The sequence below is a fragment of the Stenella coeruleoalba genome, assembly GCF_951394435.1.
Source record: "Stenella coeruleoalba genome assembly, chromosome: X".
Classification (NCBI taxonomy): domain Eukaryota; kingdom Metazoa; phylum Chordata; class Mammalia; order Artiodactyla; family Delphinidae; genus Stenella; species Stenella coeruleoalba.
The window spans coordinates 12162908-12182653 of record NC_137152.1 but is presented as its reverse complement, the minus strand read 5'-3'; the positions used below and the strand labels follow the sequence as shown (position 1 = coordinate 12182653).

At 41.6% G+C, this 19746-nt stretch overlaps 1 long non-coding RNA gene across 2 annotated transcripts in view; it reads right to left on the bottom strand.

Moving 5' to 3' along the window:
- Positions 1 to 1568: 1568 nt before the first annotated feature.
- The window catches only part of LOC307180122, a 79215-nt gene continuing 61037 nt past the window's right edge, over positions 1569 to 19746 (bottom strand). For both annotated transcript variants that reach the window (XR_013825684.1, XR_013825685.1), the window contains 2 exons: positions 8631 to 8752; positions 1569 to 1698 (listed from right to left, as the gene is read on the bottom strand). This is a non-coding gene — a long non-coding RNA (uncharacterized lncRNA). The remainder of the gene's footprint in view (positions 1699 to 8630; positions 8753 to 19746) is intronic.

Below are 19746 nucleotides of genomic sequence, written 5' to 3'. Positions count from 1 at the left end.
ACATCATAACAAATTGTGCTCTTGTATAATACCTTTTGCTGCTGCTAAGCAGGATAAAGAAATGTAGAATTGCAGGAGGAAAAGAAATAATTTGAGAAACACATGGATTCTTTGTTTCTAAAACTACTTAAGTACCCCATAGTTGTACGCGCTCCTACAGGAAATTTGTAGAGTTCAAAATAATAACTATTCATTAAGTACTGGTTCACAATATCCAGTCACTCAACTCAAAGAACATTTTACCAATCTCTCAACTCTACAAGCTACATTGTCTTTCCAACAAAAGTGTAACAATCCTATCCAGAGCTGTGAGGGCAAGTTATACTGATTCTGGGCATTTGCCTCCTCACCTGTTTATATTCTAGCACTGCCCATATTTTCTTTTGACATTAATCAGAATATGAGGCCAAATGATATAGCAAAAAGAGTGCTGGACCCAGAATAGGATTTAGAGTCTAAAAATGTGCATTTACATCTTGGTGAATTTTGTAACATCTTGCAGCCCTGATGTCCTTATCTATAAAGTGTGAATAAAAATTACACTTCACAGGACTTCTAAGTAGTAATAACTATGTGCAAGCATCATGCTTACGTTATGATGATGATGATGATGATGATGATGATCGTGATGATGATGATGATCGTGATGATGATATGTTCATTCTGTCTTCTGGTCCCCTTCCCTGTCTGCTCCCTCAACCTCACTAAAATTACTTGTCTGATATTGGGAAAGCCATTCTGTTAAGTAAGAGAGTTCCTCAGCCAGTGTGGCCAGCAAATCATTAAAAAAAAAAAAATCAGTTGTTTAAACATTTTGATTAATTGTTCCTATAAACTCACTTAACTAAAGTTTGGCCCTTAAACAGACAGAGACTAAACAGTTTAATATTGCTTTTATTCTGTGCTTAGGAAAATAGTCTTGTTTTCAATTAGCAGGATCAAAGATATCTCACTAATAGGAGATGATGATCAATTAATTACGAGCTACACTGCCGTAAAGAGAAAATGCTCACTTTTCTTGCGCAGTCATTATCCCTCAAAAACACTGGGGTGTATCATCAAATACAGAAATGATGATCAGATCTTATGAGTTCTGAAGTAACTATTTAAAATGTTATTAACCGTTTCCATGGAAAACATACCTATTAAGGGCCATAAAGGGACAAAAACAATTGGCTCTAGAAGTCGTTGTGAATAGTGTCAACTCCTACGTACATGGGCGAGGCACTGGGAATTTAATAGCACTGAATTGGGGGTCAGGGGCCTGGGTTCTCGGCCCAAATCTAACGCTAACCAGTGAAATGGGCAAGTGTTGCTTTACGAGCCAGGTTTTGAGTTCACAAATGTTCTCTCTCCATTCTCATGCAACTCAGTGAGTGTGCCACTTGAGTGTTCTTGGCTCAAATCAGGAGGATGTTCCTTCTAATAAAGCAGTGATTGAAAGGTTCAAAATTCTAACAGACATTGGTTATAAGCGTTGTTGGGTTTTTTTTTAAACAATCTCTTTTATGCTATTGAAGATTGTATGCAATAAGAATCTGATACCACTCACCGAGTCTCTTGGCCATCTGCTTGTGAGGTTTCTTTGCTTTAATTGTCTCCTATGACCTAGCAGTAAAGACCCCATCCCAAACAAGGTCAGGTCCCCTTGGATGAGTCTTGGCCCCAGACAAAGAGATCTGCTTTGCTCTTTAATACCTAAAATGATTAAGAATAATGACCTGAGAAAAAGAAAAAAGCAACCTCTAATATCGAAAACTAATCTGATGTTCACAACTAGACCTCAATATTTTTACAAGCTCGTTTAAGATTCACAGCCAGGACATTTTTGTTCTCCTGTAGAACATAAAATCACAGAATATCAGCCTCAAACAAGGTTACTCTGAGATCATGATAAAATGAAATGAAACAAGACCACTTCATAATTTTAAGCACAAACAAAAACAAGGTCACTGTGACACCCACAGAATACCCAATCATAGCACTATCCTCACTTTCCGACAGCAACCCATCTAGACCAAACTTCTGCTTCCTTAGATTCTCCCCTCACTCACCCCACTGGAACCCAAATCTTATAATATGTTCTAACACCCTCTTACTGAGGGACCCCATGATTCCCTGCAATGAGTAATAAACCCAATTTATTTAATCAAGTGTGCTTACAGTGGTCTTTGACTAAAAGGCATTGACACATTCAAATATATCTTTTCCTCTCTCACCTGGGACACCTAGAGCCAGGCTGATAGAAATACTATAAAGGCACAAGCACACCAAAAAAAACCTCACCACACACAGCAAGCTATAAAGACTTGGCAGAACAACTTTGCACTCCAGTTCCTGTCCCTTTTGTATCTTTTCTTTATCTCTTGGAAATGAAATCTCCCAAGCTTCATCTACAAAAAGAAGAAATTGGACTAGAAGGGTATTTCCCAAACTATGTTCCTTGGGAAACCAGTGTCCTTCAAATGCTGACAGATGTTTTCAGAAAGGATCCTGTGGGAAAACGTGCTTGAGAAACTCTACAATCTAGAGTAAGTCCCCTTTCATAGTTCTAGTTCCCATTCTACAAGCTACTTTGAGAGTCATTTTAACCTCCCTTTACTTAAATCTCAGTTCCTTACCTGCAAAATGGTTGTTGTAATATGCCCTGCCTATTCCCCAGTGTTTGGAAGCAAATTAAAAATGTGACAGAAAAGCCTAGTTCAGAAATCAGGCCAAGAGGTTGTGTCTGTGAATTAGAGCGAGCACAGTGAGGAAGGGGAGGCTGGGTATTCCAGGGCTATGTCTGCATGACAAATCAACCAAACACTTGCATAAATTTATTATGTTCACAGATTCTATAGGTCAGGAATTTGAACACTGCATTATAGGAATCGCTTGTCTCTGCTCTACAATGTCTGGGACCTCGGCTGGGAAGTTTTGACAATGGCTGGTGGCCACAGTCACCTTGAAGGCTTCCTCATTCACCTGTCTGGTGGTTGAGGCCAGCTATTGGCTGAAACACTTATATATGGCTTCTCCATGTGGTCTCTCCATGTGAGCTAGTTAGAGCTTCCTAACAGCATGATGGCTGGGCTCTAACAGAGCAAGAGGGATGTGCATGGCATGTTTATGACCTATCCCAGAAGTCACATAGTGTCACTTTTGCCATATTTTAATGGTCAAGGCAGTCACAAAGTTTCACCCAGATCAAGGGGAAGGGACATAGACCCTACCACCCAATATCAAGAGTGTCAAGGTCACACTGAAGAAGAGCATGTGGGATGGGAGACATTTTTGTGACCATCTTCAGAAAATACAGCCTCTTACTCTGGGGCAGATGCAAAGTCAATGAAAAAATACAGATTCTTGAAGTCTGGCTGGAGGAAGAACAAGAGGAAGAAATCAAGGATTTTCCCAGATTTCAAGTCTAGGTGGAAAAAGAATAACCACAAAAGGGAAGGCTTGAGTCAGAGTCAGTTTGGGGAGAAAGACAGCTCAAAAGATGTTCCCAGTAGTTCTGCCTTTTGAGTTTGGAGAAGATATGAGCATGTTTACTGGCAGAGATAATGGAGCCAAGAGGAAGACTAAAGATAGAAAATGGGGGAGAGAAAATTAATAGGACAAGATTCTGGAGGAGACAGATGTGACGAAATACTCAGATGGAGGTTTAACTTCACATGGAGAAATGCTATTTCTCTGAGGAAATAGGGGGAGAGGATGGGGGAAATAGAACAGAATTCTGAGACATTTTGAAGTGCAGAGAAGGGAAAATGGCAGATCTCAAACTGAATAGCCTATCTTCTCAGGGAAGTAAGAGATAAGAAAATCTGTTGAAATTAACATGAGATGTCTTAAAGTCCATAAGGAATAGAAATGACTAGGCAAGAAACTGAATAGGATATCTGTAGGATACGACTCAAGTAGTTCTTATTTTTGAAAAAAGTTGAAAGAATGTTAAAATGATAATTATTGACACTGGGTGATGGAATATGGGAATTTATTATACTGTTCTCACTAAGTATGTGTGTGATTGAAATTTTCATAATAAAATGTTTAAAATTTTTAAAAGGCTTTTGAATAATACACTTATCTGTTTTTTTGTTTTTTTAAAGAAACTTATAACATTGCATTTTTATTTGTGGGTTGTCAATAAAAATGTTTCCCTTAGGTCAATGGCTCTCAATGGTGAAAGTATTTTCTATTTGTCTCATACTTATTACTGCCCTAGATAAAAGTTCAATCAATTCACATGTACCTGTAAAACCCTCTGCCTAATATTTTTTAAATGCCTGCCGTATACTTTAGGCAAGTTCTGAGATGATTTCGTTTATTTCCCCTAAAAGCACATTATTGCTTTTTGTTGAACTAAACAAAAGTCTTTTATTTCTTTACTATCGTTGTTATTATTATTATTACTTAAGACAAGTTGGTTGCAGGTTGGGTTTTTTTTTTAAAGGAATTTTTTCTTTTTGTTTCTTAATTTATTTTTGTCTGCATTGGGTCTTTGTTGCTGCGCGTGGGCTTTCTCTAGTTGCGGTGAGCGGGGGCTACTCTTCGTTGCGGTGCGTGGGCTTCTCATTGCGGTGGCTTCTCTCATCATGGAGCACGGGCTCTAGGCGTGTGGGGCTTCAGTAGTTGTGGCATGCAGGCTCACTAGCTGTGGCGCACGGGCTTAGTTGTTCCACGGCACGTGGGATCTTCCCAGACCAGGGCTCGAACCTGTGTCTCCTGCACTGGTAGGCGGATTCTTAACCACTGCACCACCAGGTAAGCCCCACAGGTTGGGTTCTATTCTGTCCTTTTCACGGCGATACCCACGTGAAGAATATCACAGGGTTTCCAGTCTTGTTACATTTCTTCTCGGCATTGGGAAAACATTGAGCTGGCAAAATAAATAGCTCAAATCTCAGAAACATGTTAGAGTGATATGGAATCCTGTATGCTTCACAGCACTAACCAACAACCATTTATATTCTTGGGGCTTGAAGGAAACATATTAAGAAAGGATATCCTTGCCTTATACAAAACTGTCACAGTCAGCTAGCAAGAAATATTAAAGACTGAAGAAATATCCATGAAGCAGCCACTTGGTTTTCTGAATCATGTCAATGATACCCAGAATTCATCAAGTTCATGGTTCCACATCTTGGATTGTGAAAAGTAACTAGGAAGTGTGCGTGATTTTGACCTTTAATCAAGATCTCTTTTTCTGCATTATATTAGGAATAATGAATTGTCATAAATATCATGTGGCTCAAACCAATATTCTGGGAAAATGGCTGGTGGGTTTTAGAAATTAGATGGCAAGCAACTCAAAATCAGATACTGCAAGTATCTTAAAAGGAGAGTAGCCTAGCTTTCCAGCTTTAGATCTTACCAAACCATCCACATGCTGACCAGGCTCCTGTTCAGGTAAGAAGCACTAGAATGAAGAACATATTTACATAATATGGTGGATGAAAAATCTGAACAGGATAGAGGGAGAGGGAGAGAAGACCTGGGAGATTAATGAAAGGGAAGACTCAAAAGCATGAACTCAAGGTCTGAGGGCCAGAAGACATCATGCATCCCTTGCTGAGGGGTCAAATTATTTCTTTCATATCAGGACAGCAATGCGAAGACAGAAAACAGGAAAATTTTCAGTCAAATGCATTTTACTGGGCAAAATGCATTTACTGTAGCCAACTTCAGTCTCAATGACATTTCATGGCAATTTGAGGATTACAAAGGAAAAATTACTGACATCAAATGACAGCACCCACTGACACTATTCCTCCCTTGACTGACATTAATCACAAGTTGCTGTCTATAAAGGAATTTTTATTTAATGGAGAAAGAAGCATATGCCACTTTATCTTAGCATCTTACTAAATAGTAGTTCTGGGATTCATGTGCATGGACTACAGACTATGTCTAGAGCTCTGCTCCTGATTTTGATGTTGGAAAAATTGTGAAGAAGTATAATACATGACAAACTAGGGGAGAGAAAAAGACGGAGAGTGAGGCTGGAGTGGGACTGGTGGCGATTCTTTCTCTAAATCCCCTCACTTCCTTAGTGGATATAAAATATGAGCCAGATATACACAGACACTCTTAGTGGCCAGAGAAGAATCATCCCATCCTTTCCTTTTTGGCTTTAATGAGTTCCCAAAGATCTAGTCAAAGCGTCTGTGTTGGATGGACCTAGTGGAGATGCCACTCATGGTTCGGCCCTTGTCCAATCATCCCAGGAAAAAGCCTTGTCCATGGATAGGCACAGCCATACCACGCAGCCCCTGTACTCTCCAACCCTGTGTGACACAGACCCATGGCCCCAGTAATGGAGGCAGGGGCCCACCCTGGTCCAGCTCCAAGCCCTGACACAGACTAACTCTTGTGCTAAAAGAGGGAGGAGTAAGTGCAGACATTAGCTCAGCAAAATTGATTCCAGGCATTGAACATGAAGCAAATGTTGAAAGGAAAATATAATTTTTGTGTCCAGGTTTCCCTAACTGTGGTAGGCTGAACAATGCCCTTCCCCAAAGATGTCCATGACCTAATATCGAGAACCTGTGAATGTTGTTACCTCATGTAGCAAAAGAGATTTTGTAGATGTCATTAAGTTAAGGATCTTGAGATGGGGAGATTATCCTGGATTACCTGGGTGTGCCCAATGTATTCACAAGGGTGTTTATAAAAGGGACACAAGAGGAGTCAGAGAAGGAGATGTGATAGCACAAGCAGAGGAACAGAGAGAGAGAGATTCAAAAATGCTACACTGCTGGCTTTGAAGACAGAGGAAGAAGCCATGAGCCAAGGAATGCAGGTGGCCTCTAGAAGCCAGAAAAGGCAAGGAAACAGATTCTGTGCTAGAACATTCAGAAGGAATGCAGTCCTGGAAACCCATTGCAGACTTCTGACCTCCAGAACTATAAGATAATAAATCTGTGGTGTTTTAAGTCACTGAGTTTGGGGTCATTTGCTTCAGCAGCACTTGGAAACGAATATGCCAAGAGCCCATACAGACAAGATGAGATCAGTTCACTCCTGGCCCCTAAATTACAACCACTTAAGTCCTAGCTCACTTGTTAGTAGAAGTCCAGCCTTTCTTTGACTCCTCTCCACAAATAAAAGGGAAAGTTTACTCCTTCCAGGAAGTTGCCTTGGTTGTTTCCAGCTGACTCAGTCCCCTCCTGCTTTGAAACCACTCCTTCCCTCCACCCATGGGGCCACTGATGACCCTGCTGCTGGTCACCGTCCACCCCCAGGATTCACTTCCCTTGCATTCCTGCATCACTCCTTTGTATTGCTTCACCCAAAGCATGATCCTGATCAGCTTCCCTAATTTCCGAAGTGAAATGCAAATGCAAGGGTGAAGCTTGTTGTAATAAGAAAAAATAATAAGTAATGATAAAACTACTAGTTGAGGAAGTTACAACACAGAAGTAACCATCTTAGGTTGGATTCCTTAGAACTGGAACCTGAGATGAGAATTCTTAGGCATGCGATTTCTTCTGGGAGAGAGCAGAGGAATGAGGGAAGCAGGATGAGCCAGGGGAAGGAGTGAAGTTATCATGGGATCTTACTGGGAATTCAGCTTCAACCTGATTCCACAGGGAATTCTGGCGTACAAACCACACCAGAGGATAGTACCACCTCGAAGGCAAAGGGGCCAGCCTTCTGTACCCTGTGTCAGTCCGTCGTTGGCCATAGCCACTTGGGGAATGGGGTAGCATAACCTCCCAGATGAGGAGACTCCCATTCTGCTGAGAAGAATTCTCCAGATAAAGAGGTAGGGATGAATAGGCAAACCCATAGTTGCTGAGGGATGCCATCAGGGGTCCTTAAAAGGGATGTGCGTGGGCACCAAGTGCATCCATGACAACAACCTATAACATAGCTCACAACTAGTCCCGGAAGAGCACCTCTGCCCTGGCCTGGCCTCACCACTGTTCGAAAGAGTTAACTTTACTCTTCATTTTTCCACCTCCTTTTCACTCCACCAACAGAAACGTCCTTGAGCTGTCTCTTCTCCCTGGAGGAGAGGTCCCAGAGACATTTCTTTCTCCCTTAAACACATCACCCAGTCCTGTTTCAGTTTCAGGATTTTCCAAAATGATTGACAGCCCTCACTCCCTAATCTTGGTCTTAGGACTCCAAGAAGACACTGGAACACAAAGGCCCAACATTAGTACATTTGTCCTAGTTTGAGTAACATGTGTGTACGGCACCAACAGTCCAATCTACGTTGAGCCAAAGTGATTAGCTCATCATTTCCCTTTCACAGCCATTCAGTCCTCCTTGGGGAGGTAAAGATTAACCCTCCACTTTATTCCTGCCATGCACAAACAGCTCCATAAGAACAAGCAATAACATGCAGGCACTGAAATCTATAAACCCCTTCCTAGGGAAGAACATATCACCAAAAAGTGTTATTCATACCGCAGGTAGCAACACATTAGTGGTCTTGAGAAAAAATTAATGAAAAAAGGCAGACTAGAAAAGATTAAAATTCATTTCAAATAACAAATGTACATGCTGTTTCATGGAGCAAGACTTTGTTTCAGTTATATTTATTCGTATATGTATATTCAAACATTTGTATGTCTGGGTCATGATGTATTTCTTATTATAGGTAGGAGTCAAAAAAAATTGGGAAAAAAACTCACCAATGTAAACACTTTTCACTACACAGATAACTTCTCTCATTTTCATCTGGAACAGATTGGTTTCTTGATGTCACTGGAGGTTTAGAAATCTTCATTTATTGTTGTGTGTCTTTGCTTCATGTCTACAAAAGAGAAAGATCCATCTGGGTATTTGCTTTCCCCCAAACAAGAGAACTGTCAGCTCCATTCCATATCCCAAAGGTGAACTGAACTCTACTTCTCTACAAAGCCTGCTTTAAACTTTGAAATTATAACATTATGGATTGAAGTAGGTAGAATTATGTCCCCTAAAAAGATATGCTCAAGTCCTAACTCCCAGTACCTGTGAATGTGACCTTATTTGGAAATAGGGTCTTGGCAAATGTAATCAAATTAAAATGAGGTCATACTAGGTTAGGGTGGGTCCTAATCCAGTGGCTGGTATCCTTGTAAGAAGAGGGAAATTTGGACACAGAGACACACAGGGAGAATGCCACGTGACAAGAGGCAGATATTGGAGTAATGTGTCCACAAGCCAAAGAATGCCCAGGATTGCCAGAAACCACCAGAAGCTAGGCAGTGGCAGAGAAAGATTGTTCCCAAGAGCCTTGAGAGAAAGAATGGCCCTGCTGATACCTTGATTTTGGATTTCTTGCCCCCAGAAATGTAAGAGAATACATTTCTTTTGTCTTAAGTCTCTGGTAGTTTGTTTCGGCAGTCTTAGGAAACTAATACATGGGTTTTCCTATTTCTACACTCACCATTGAATTTTCAAAGATCTTAGCAAATATTTACATGTACCTACTTGAATATTCATAAAACATCTCTGAAAAGATAACCAAGAAACTGACAACACTAGTTGCCTTTGGGAAAGGGAAGTGGGTAGCAGTAGAATAAGGGAAGGAAATTTTTTACTATAATACCCTTTTGAATTTTAAACCATGTGATGTATTATCTATTTTTAAAACAAAAATAAAAATTTTGAAAATTTATGCCTCAAACAACCTACCTAGCAATCTTCCCCACCTCCCCAGAGATCACTGCTGATGGAAGCCTGTCCCATTTTTTTCGAACGAAGATGTAAAGTCCTAAAAAGAAGGATCACCCTCTTTCACAGAGAACACCTGGTTCACAGCCATTTCCCTTTTGTACCAAAAACCCAGGAAGGCTAACTGTCTAGTCTTATTCAGAGATATCTTTAGTCATCTGCCTCTCTTTCCAAGCTATTTGCTTAAGGATAAAAAGGTACAACACTGGCAGCTGAAACAATGTTCCTATCTATGATATCCTTAATTACTGACTTAAATGAAGAGCTATTGTCAGATTTCCTCATTAAAAGACATATTTTATGAGCAGATAACTCACACGAATGATTTAAGAAGGACAGATTCATCAGACAGTTTGAGGTTGAATCTAACAAAGTATGCAAAGTTAATTATATAATTTGAAGTGTTGGACAAAATGGGTCCAAGGGTCTTTCAACATCAAAGCCTCTAGTGGAGAAGGATGCAGTGTAACTGGGGCCTTCAGCTAAACTCTCCCGTGAGACAACTCTGTACAATACTGGTGATCAATGCATATTTCATGAATTGAATAAAATTAAAAGCATAAAGTGAAGAGCTAGAAGAGACTCTAGAATTCTTAGGCATGTTTCCCCAGCAATGCTCTGAAAATGGGCACTGGGCTGTCTGGGCTGGAATACTGACTTCACTTTAGCCAGGCTTTTTCTATGCCTCAGTTATCTCACCTGAAAAATACAGTGGATATACTTTCTGCCTCTTAGCGTTGTTGAGTAGGTGAAGTATATGCAGTAGATGCACTTGGTACCTTGACCAGATTCCCTTTACAAGGCCAGAGCACCCATCCCCTAGCAGGGGAGAATGTGGATACCCCAGCTGCCTCCGTCTCTGCAGAACTGCCCCGGACTGATGGTAGCCATGCCCTCCAGTAAGTTACCCCACCCCATGGCCCACAAAGACTGACTGATATGCGGGTACAAAAGAGACCCCTCCTCTCAAGGCAGGGATAACTCCAAGGTGTGGTTTGTATTTCAGAGCCTCTCTTTAAGGAAGCAAGACCGCGCGTGTCCTCGCTCACCTTCCCCCACCCCTCTCCTTTCCTGCTTCCCTCCCTCCCTCCCAGGTTCTTCCTGAAGAGCACGCCCCGCAATGCGCCCAACTTCCTGCTTCAGGCTCTGCTTCTAGGGAACCCAACCTAAGAGAGGAGGTAGAGAGCTTCAAAGTTAAGTGTATAAACAGTCAATCCAGTTTCATCGTTATTGCTTAATCATTCAAATTTAGAGCAAGCACAAAAGCAAAGGACCTTTGACATAATCCACCCCCAAAGGCTTACAGAGGAAAGTGGTGATACAAAATCTGAAAAGACAGAAAATTACTTGGGTGAGTCTATTCCCAAACTAAGACTGAGGAGACAAACCAGGAGCCAGAAAGAGATAGACTGGCCCTGCTTAGATTTCTTTTAAAAACTAGAGACCCTGTGGTGAAGGCCTAAAATTAATATTATGCGCTGCCTTGAGATCTGGTGAAATCAGCAGGGTCTCCAATAGCCTAATTGCAAGTGCCTCTCCCTACTCTGCCACAAAGATCCTCTAGCCAAACAACTCTCCTTATCACAGGGCCCAAGAACAGTTCCCTGCAGCCCTCAGAACTATTCAAACAAGCCAATCACATCCTCCTACAGAAGCCAGGGTACACCTCACCCTCTTGATACCATGAAGCCTGCCTCTCACAGGCCCTGGTTGTTCGCTCTGCTTCTGAGTATAACTCCCATGTAGCCCTACATGGCACGTGGGATCCTCCTGCCCCAGACTGTGAGTATGTGTGACTAATAAACCATTGTCCATCTCATCTCTCCAGTGGTGGATGCTGTGTGTTCAGCCATCTCTATAACTCCATGGTGGGAAGCCATTCATCACCAGTGGGGTAAAGAGAAGGCAATGAAAACAGACCCTTATTACCAGGGCTTTTAAGACTTCTTAGTTTTTTAACTTCTCCATTGTTTTGTTAAACTTGTCAATTTTCACATATGAAATTGAGAAAAGCCAAGTGTGTGTGTACGTACGTATGTGTCAAAGAAACAAGATTAGGTTGGAAGAAGCTGGAAAACTGTCTTTCTCTGTAGCAAACACAGTAAAGAGGCTGTGTGTGTGGATAAGAGGCAGGGGTGGATGAGGCAGAGCTCGCTTGGGCCAGAGGGAGAGAGGAAGAAACGAACAACTTGCCGAGACAAAGCTGTGTTCTAGGTAGAAGCCTGGCCGCTCCCCATTAGACCAAGGTGCTTCCCGTTAGAACAGAAACCAAAAATCAGTGGGAACGGATCAGAGCTCAAAAGTAAAGGAAGTAAAGGTGCTTGGGCAGAAACGAAAAATGAATGAAGAACAGGTGAAATATACATTATTCGTCAAGAACTCCTGACACTGTGGTTCTTATTAATGCAGAATGTGAGGGATGAGGTTTGGTTTCTCTCACTAGTTTTAGCTAAGGTCATCAAAAATTTTCGCTGCCTTTTAAGTACACAGTACCTTGACCTTGATACTCAGCCTAGTTATGAGATCACTGGGGACAAGTTGAAGGAGGTGCCCATTTCTAGAGCCTTACAGGAGAAACCTTTCTGCTAATCCCCAAATCACATCCCTGTGGACTTTTCATTCAATTCAACTCATGATTTAGGCACTAAGCACCTACACTATACAATACCTAATGTACCGTGTTTTTCCATATGTGCACCTATGATAGGAGAGAATCTGCCCTTTTAACAAGCCTAAAGGTGAGTCTTATGTGTCCAAAAATTTGAAAAGTAATACTTGAAAATATGCAAAGGAGAAAAAGGGAGGTGAAGCACTGACATTAAAATACAAGAATGTCCTTTGGGGGGCTTCCCTGGTGGCGCAGTGGTTGAGAGTCCGCCTGCCGATGCAGGGGACGCGGGTTCGTGCTCCGGTCCGGGAAGATCCCACATGCCGCAGAGTGGCTGGGCCCGTGAGCCATGGCCGCTGAGCCTGCGCGTCCGGAGCCTGTGCTCTGCAACGGGAGGGGCCCCAACAGGGAGAGGCCCGCGTACCGCCAAAAAAAAAAAAAAAAGAATGTTCTTTGGAAAAAATGGGTCAGAGGCATTTCTCCAGAGAAGACGTACAGATGGCCAACAGGTACATGAAAAAAATACTCAAAATCACTACCAGTCAAAATCACCTTATACCAGTCAGAATGGCCATGATAAAAAAGTCTACAAATGGGGAGTTTCCTGGCAGTCCAATGGTTAGGACTTGGTGCTTTCACTACCGTGGCTCAGGTTCAACGCCTGGTCAGGGAACTAAGATCCCATAAGCTATGCGGCACAGCCAAAAAAAAAACAAGTCTACAAATAACAAATGCTGGAGAGGGTGTGGAGAAAAGGGAACCCTCCCACACTGTTGGTGGCAATGTAAATTGGTGCAGTCACTATAGAGAACAGTATGGAGGTTCCCTAGAAAACTAAAAATAGGGTTAGCATATGATCCAACCACCCCACTCTTGGGCATATATCTGGAAAAGATGAAGACTCTAATTCGAAAAGATACACGCCCCCCCAGTGTTCATAGCAGCACTATTTACAATAGCCAAGACATGGAAACAACCTAAATGGCCAGTGACAGATGAATGGATAAAGATGTGGTATATATATATATATATATATATATACACAATGGAATACTACTCAGCCATAAAAATGAATGAAATAATGCCACTTGCAGCAACATGGATGGACCTAGAGATTATCATACTAAGTGAAGTAAGTCAGATAAAGAAAGGTAAATATCATATGATATCACTTATATGTGGAATCTAAAAAATGATACAAATGAACTTATTTACAAAACAAAAATAGACTCACAGACATAGAAAACAAACTTAAGGTTACCAAAGGGGAAAGGTGGGGGGAGGGATAAGTTAGGAGTCAGTGATTAACAGATACACACTACTGTATATAAAATAGATAAACAATAAGGACTTACTGTATAGCACAGGGAACTGTATTCGATACCTTGTAATACCCTACAACGGGAAAGAATCTGAAAAAGAATATACATATGTGTGTGTGTGTGTGTGTATGTGTGTATATATTATATATACACATATATGTGTGTATATATATATACACACATATATGTGTATATATAACTGAATCATTTTGCTGTACACCTGAAACTAATGCAGCATTGTAAATCAAGTATACTTCAATTTAAAAAAATGGGTCAGAAGGAGTTAGTCTTTAAAAAAACAAGATAAAATAAAATGAAATAAAATAAAACAAAATAAAATACAAGATCACATAGATTGAGTCACACTATTAATGGACCAACAGGAAGGACAGAAGCTGTTGAAAAGAGGATGAAGGTAACTGTTCAGCCTCCTGAAAGATAGGGAGGTTAACCTGGGCTTTGAAGGTGAGTAGGATTTAAATTGACATAGAAAGCATTCCACACACCCACACAATAATGGAAGTAAGCATTCAATGCAGCTAGTATTCATTAATTGCTAAAAAAAAAAATGGCAAACGTCTCAACAAGTACACAGTGGTTGCCATTTTTATTTGGCTGACTCCCTATTTGAGGGAAACAAGTGACCAAAAAACCTATTTAAATACTTAAAGCATAAAAACCACAACTAAGTGGCACCGCACTAATTCTTTATTCATGTGAGATTTGACCGTGTAGCTCAGGCAGTGCCACCAAGGACCTGGTTTCTCACTATGTAGTTTCTTCTCACCCTTCCATGCTGTTGGCACCATCCTCAGGGCTTTCATGCTGATCCCTTGGCTTGCCCCTCACTGCAGCAAAATGGCAGCTCAAGTCCAAACCTCACATCCTCACACCAACTCTTCAGGACAAGAGATGGTCTCCTTCTATAGCCTCTGCCTATCTTTCAGCCCCATCCTGAATCATGTTCTCACTTGCTCTCTGCACCCCAGCTCCATTGGTCTATTTCAAGCTCATCAAATATGCTATTCTTACTTCTATCACAGCACGTGGGCTTCCATGGTGCATTCTTCCTCCTCTTCACCTAGTTCACACACACTCAAATTTCATCTCCCAGCATAAACTTCATGACAAGGTCAGCCCCTGTTATATGCTCTCAATACATAGTGTAGTTCTCCTTCGTGGCAACATATACATATAACCATTTGATTAGTGTTTGTCTTTTCTACAAGAAAGAAACCATGTCTGGTTTGGTTTATCATTGTATCCTCAGCATCAAGCCAGTGTCTGGACAGTGGGCACTTAATACGTATTTGTTGATTGGATAGTTGGATGGATGGATGGATGGATGGATGGACTTGGCTTCTAAACACGGCCATGTAACTAATTAGCTACATAACCTTCAGCTTTTTTGAGATTCAGTTCTCTCAACTGTGAAATGAAAAGGTTGGACTAGTTGACCTTTAAGACCCTTTCTGAATTTAAAGTGCTGAATTCATAAAGTGTTACTGGCAAGAGAATTTCTTTAACTGTAAGTATGGTGGAAACAAACTAAAAAATGGTGTTTTGGGTTACTCTGCTGTCCTTTTACACTTGTCATTTTTAATCTAATTCTGACTTTGTGTGGGTCTCATGCAGTAGTTAGCAATCTGGAGAAATTGATATCCTACAACTGTTACTGAGCAGCTGGAATTGCCAAATAGCTAATACAAGTTAGAAAAATATATATTGACAGTCTAGGCAGATGTTAAATTAAATGTTATTGAGAACATTTTACACATGTTCCTTTCCCTACCCTATCCCCCCATATTTGCAATATTCAAAGTAAAGGGTGGGGCCTCCCTGGTGGCGCAGTGGTTGAGAGTCCGCCTGCCGATGCAGGGGACGCGGGTTCGTGCCCCGGTCCGGGAAGATCCCACATGCCGCGGAGCGGCTGGGCCCATGAGCCATGGCCACTGAGCCTGCGCATCCGGAGCCTGTGTTCCGCAACGGGAGAGGCCACAACAGTGAGAGGCCCACGTACCGCAAAAAAAAAAACAAAAAAAAACAAAGTAAAGGGTGGATTCGGTTTGATGCACTGCTAAAAATAAAATTTCCATCTTTGAGTGATGTTTAGTACAGAGCACTATTATCATATTGAAATAGTTTTATCTTGAATTTACAAAATAACCTTGCTGTATCCAAATTCATAGAAATTTGATTAGATCCTAAATATATTTTCATTCAGGGTCCAATTCATATCCATCGATTTCTGCATCTTAAAAGAAAATATAATTCATCTTTTCACTTGACATGCCTATGAAGCACAAGATAACATTTCCTACCTGCTCCCCCATTCAACATCTGGATCTGAACTATAATTTGCCTATAAATAAGAAATGAGAATTTTGATCAGGCAGCTTTGCAATCTGTTCAAAAGAGTCTGGGAATACTTGATTGCATAACAAACCTCCAAGTAAATCAAGTGGTGTTAACACAGTTTAACTACTATACAATATTTTATTATATTCTATCTCCCCTTAAAAATTTATACTTTCTAATGAAGTGATGCAGCCAGAGTATCGATAAAGAGAAAGCACTATGTGGAAAGGTCCTTGTGAAAAGAAACTCCCCTGTTGAGGAAACCAAGGCCCCGTTGTTCCTCTTCTAAGTGGCTGGGGCAGGAACTGGCTAACTGTTCCCCAAACCCATTTCCGTATCCTCCTTGGCTCCCAGGTAGACTGCATTTCCCAGCCTCCCACGTGACAGATTCCTGGCCAATGGAATGTAGGCAGGAAGTTATACACCCCACTTTTGGACCTGGCTTATAAAATCCTCCCTTGTAATCCTCCACCCTCTTACCTCCCACATATGAAAGATGGCAGAGCTAGGTATGCCTTGTTTTGTGAACACTGTGTAGGGCAGAGCCTCTCTCCACTGTCTCATACTCTCAACCAAATTATGAGCTAGCTGAAGAGAGACTACATTATAGTATCTGTCATTCTTCTCAGTATCTTAGGCTTCTGAGCACAGCACACTACCAGAAGCCTCCATTAAAAATTTGCTATAGGTGATTATTCCTTTTCCCCCATTTTTTCTTCATTTTAAAGACAGAAGAGTAAAGAAGAGGGGAGATCCTGACATTCCGTGACTTTTTTGCCCAAGAACCATCTATCCTTGCATAAATTGGGCCCATAAAATACATTGGCTGCAAGAATGGAGAAAACGTTTAGCTTCTTCAAATGAGTGTATTAGTCCACGTTCTCATAGAAGCATATGCCAAGATAAGATTAAACATACAAGGATTTTACTAAGAGAAATGCCCATGTAAGAAAATGGAGAGTGAGCCAGGAAAGCTAGAGGGTCATGAGACCACGACGCGAGGCTGACCCAGAGTGAAGAAGCGAGGGGGAGAAGGTTGGGCAGAAGTGTGCTGCCATGTAGTCTAAGGAAGGTTTGGCAAGGCCATCAGGGAGTCCTCAAGCCAAAGCTGGCCATCGGAGGAATCCCATGTCCCTCCAGAAAAAACCTGCCTTGGTACTTCTGCCACACATCATTGGCTGGGAGCACCCCTTGGGAGGCAAGGCCTTGGCTCAAACTTGGGGATGGATTTCAGAACCCAGCAGCTGGGGCCATCAGTCAGTTATACTCCCCACAGTTCTTCAAAGCACATTCTCATCGCTTCTACAGAGTGTTCTTTTAAAGGTAACATGAGCTTATCCATCTTATCTGTATATCTTTTTGTTTTAATAGATTTTAGCCACTAGGAAAACATAAAGGATCAGGACCAGAAAAAACTAGTCTCCATGATGGGCCTTGTCATAAATTTTGTTTTTATCAGTCACCATCAGTCAATCACATAATGCTCCCCCATTGAATAGAGGCTCATTAACCAAGTTAGGATTTATATTCAGCTGCTAGTTACGGGGACTGGAGATTAAAAAAATGGTTTAACCAAGACAGAGGTTTATTTCCCTCTTATATAAAATAAGTCTGTAGTTAAGCAGTGCAGTGATAGTATTGGGTTGGCCACAAAGTTCGTTTGGGTTTTTCTGTACATCTTATGGAAAAACCTGAAATAACTTTTTGGCCAACCCAATATAATAGCTCTAAAGTATCATCCTGGACCCAGTCACCTACTATATTTCTATTCCTTCATTCTTAGAGTATGATTACCATCCTCAGGTCACTTCATGTTCCAGAATGGATTCTGGGAATCCAATCATCATGTTTGTATTCCAGTTAGGATGGAGGGGAAGAAGTGAAAACAGAAAGGGACATACACGCTAGCTACGTGCCCCTTTAAAAAACAAACAAAAGTAACTATTCCTGGGAAGTACCACTGTATGCAGACAATTTCAAGATACAACTCATGGGCAACACTTTGCTACACAGGAGGCTGAGGAATGAATTCTTTAAGCTGTGCAGAAAAATTCCCCAACTCTTTTCATAGAAGAAGGGGTATGAATACTGGGCAGGTATTCTTTTTCCCAGCCATTTCTCGGGTTTGGTTCTGAAAAGAAAGTTTTTTTGTTTGTTTGTTTTGTTTTTTTTTTTTTCGGTACGCGGGCCTCTCACTGTTGTGGCCTCTCCCGTTGCGGAGCACGGGCTCCCGACGCGCAGGCTCAGCGGCCATAGCTCACGGGCCCAGCCGCTCCGCAGCATGTGGGATCCCCCCGGACCGGGGCACAAACCCGCGTCCCCTGCATCGGCAGGCGGACTCTCAACCACTGCACCACCAGGGAAGCCCAGAAAGTTTTAATGAAAAACCTGGTGAGGTTTTTCCTCTGCTACTAGATGAATCTATTACATTAATGACAGCCACTGATCCAGTTCAATTGCCTTCCATAAATTTGCACATATTGTTTATTGGTTGCCTTGTCCATATAACCTGTTCATTCTGTACTTTCTTTCCTCTCTGAGGAGAAGTAAATTTTCTTTTTTTTCCATTATATTAGAGGCCTTCTAAGCTATCTGCCCACCCCATCAGCTTCCCTCTCTGAGAACTGCTCTCCCAGACAAGAGTGCTTCCTGAATCGTATTTCTAACTACCTAATGCATCCCTGACCCTTGAATATTGGGTCAGGGATAGAAACTAAACCAAGCTGAACAGACCCATTTCTCTCTTCCGAGAACTGGGATCTGGAATCAAGATCACACCTGTCGCCACTGGACATCTGAATAAAGGAGATGTAAATTTATTTTATTAATTAATTTATTTATAAATTTATTCATTTATTTATTTATTTTTGGCTGTGTTGGGTCTTCGTTGCTGTGCGCAGGCTTTCTCTAGTTGCGGCGAGCAGGGTCTACTCTTCGTTGCGGTGCGCGGGCTTCTCGTTGCAGTGGCTTCTCTTGTTGCGGAGCACGGGCTCTAGGTGCATGGGCTTCAGTAGTTGTGGCTCATGGGCTCTAGAGTGCAGGCTCAGTAGTTGTGGTGCACTGGCTTAGTTGCTCCACGGCACGTGGGATCTTCCCGGACCAGGGCTCGAATCCATGTCCCCTGCATTGGCAGGCGGATTCTTAACCACTGCACCACCAGGGAAATCCCAAGGAGATGTAAATTTATAAATGATAGGGACAGACATCTTCTGCCATGTTTATGGAACAGTCAAGAGAGCCAGTTTGCTGACAGAGGAGAGTAAAGCAGAGATGGCACAGCTCTTACTTTGCTGTAGTTATGTGGATCAATCCCTTCCACAGATATTTTCCCAAATATTACATCCAAGTAGATGAACTGGAAGGACCATAAATAGCTGGTAGCTAGTGTCAGGTGCATTCCAAACTACCTCTATTATTAGGATCTAACAGATATAACCCCAGCCTTTTCTTCTATGGTCCTTCCAATGTGGTACACTGGAACCAGCATGAGATTTGTTGATTTTTTAATGTGTTCCCTGATTCCTATTCCTATACTTACTGTATATTTCTTTGAGTAGCTATCTGTTACTTTCTATCAGTAGACTCATCCTGCCTGCGTATGTTATCACAGCTACTAGTGATAAAGATAGTGATAAGGGTTGGGCTTGTTGGATTCAATTTGAGAAACTGAGTTCATTTGGAGTTCTACACTATGCTAGGTCTGGAGAACAAACAGATAAATAAGACATGGACCCTGCCCAGCAATTTATAAGTTGCTATTATAAGTGACTCTCAACCAAGTTCTGGTACTGTATTTGCATG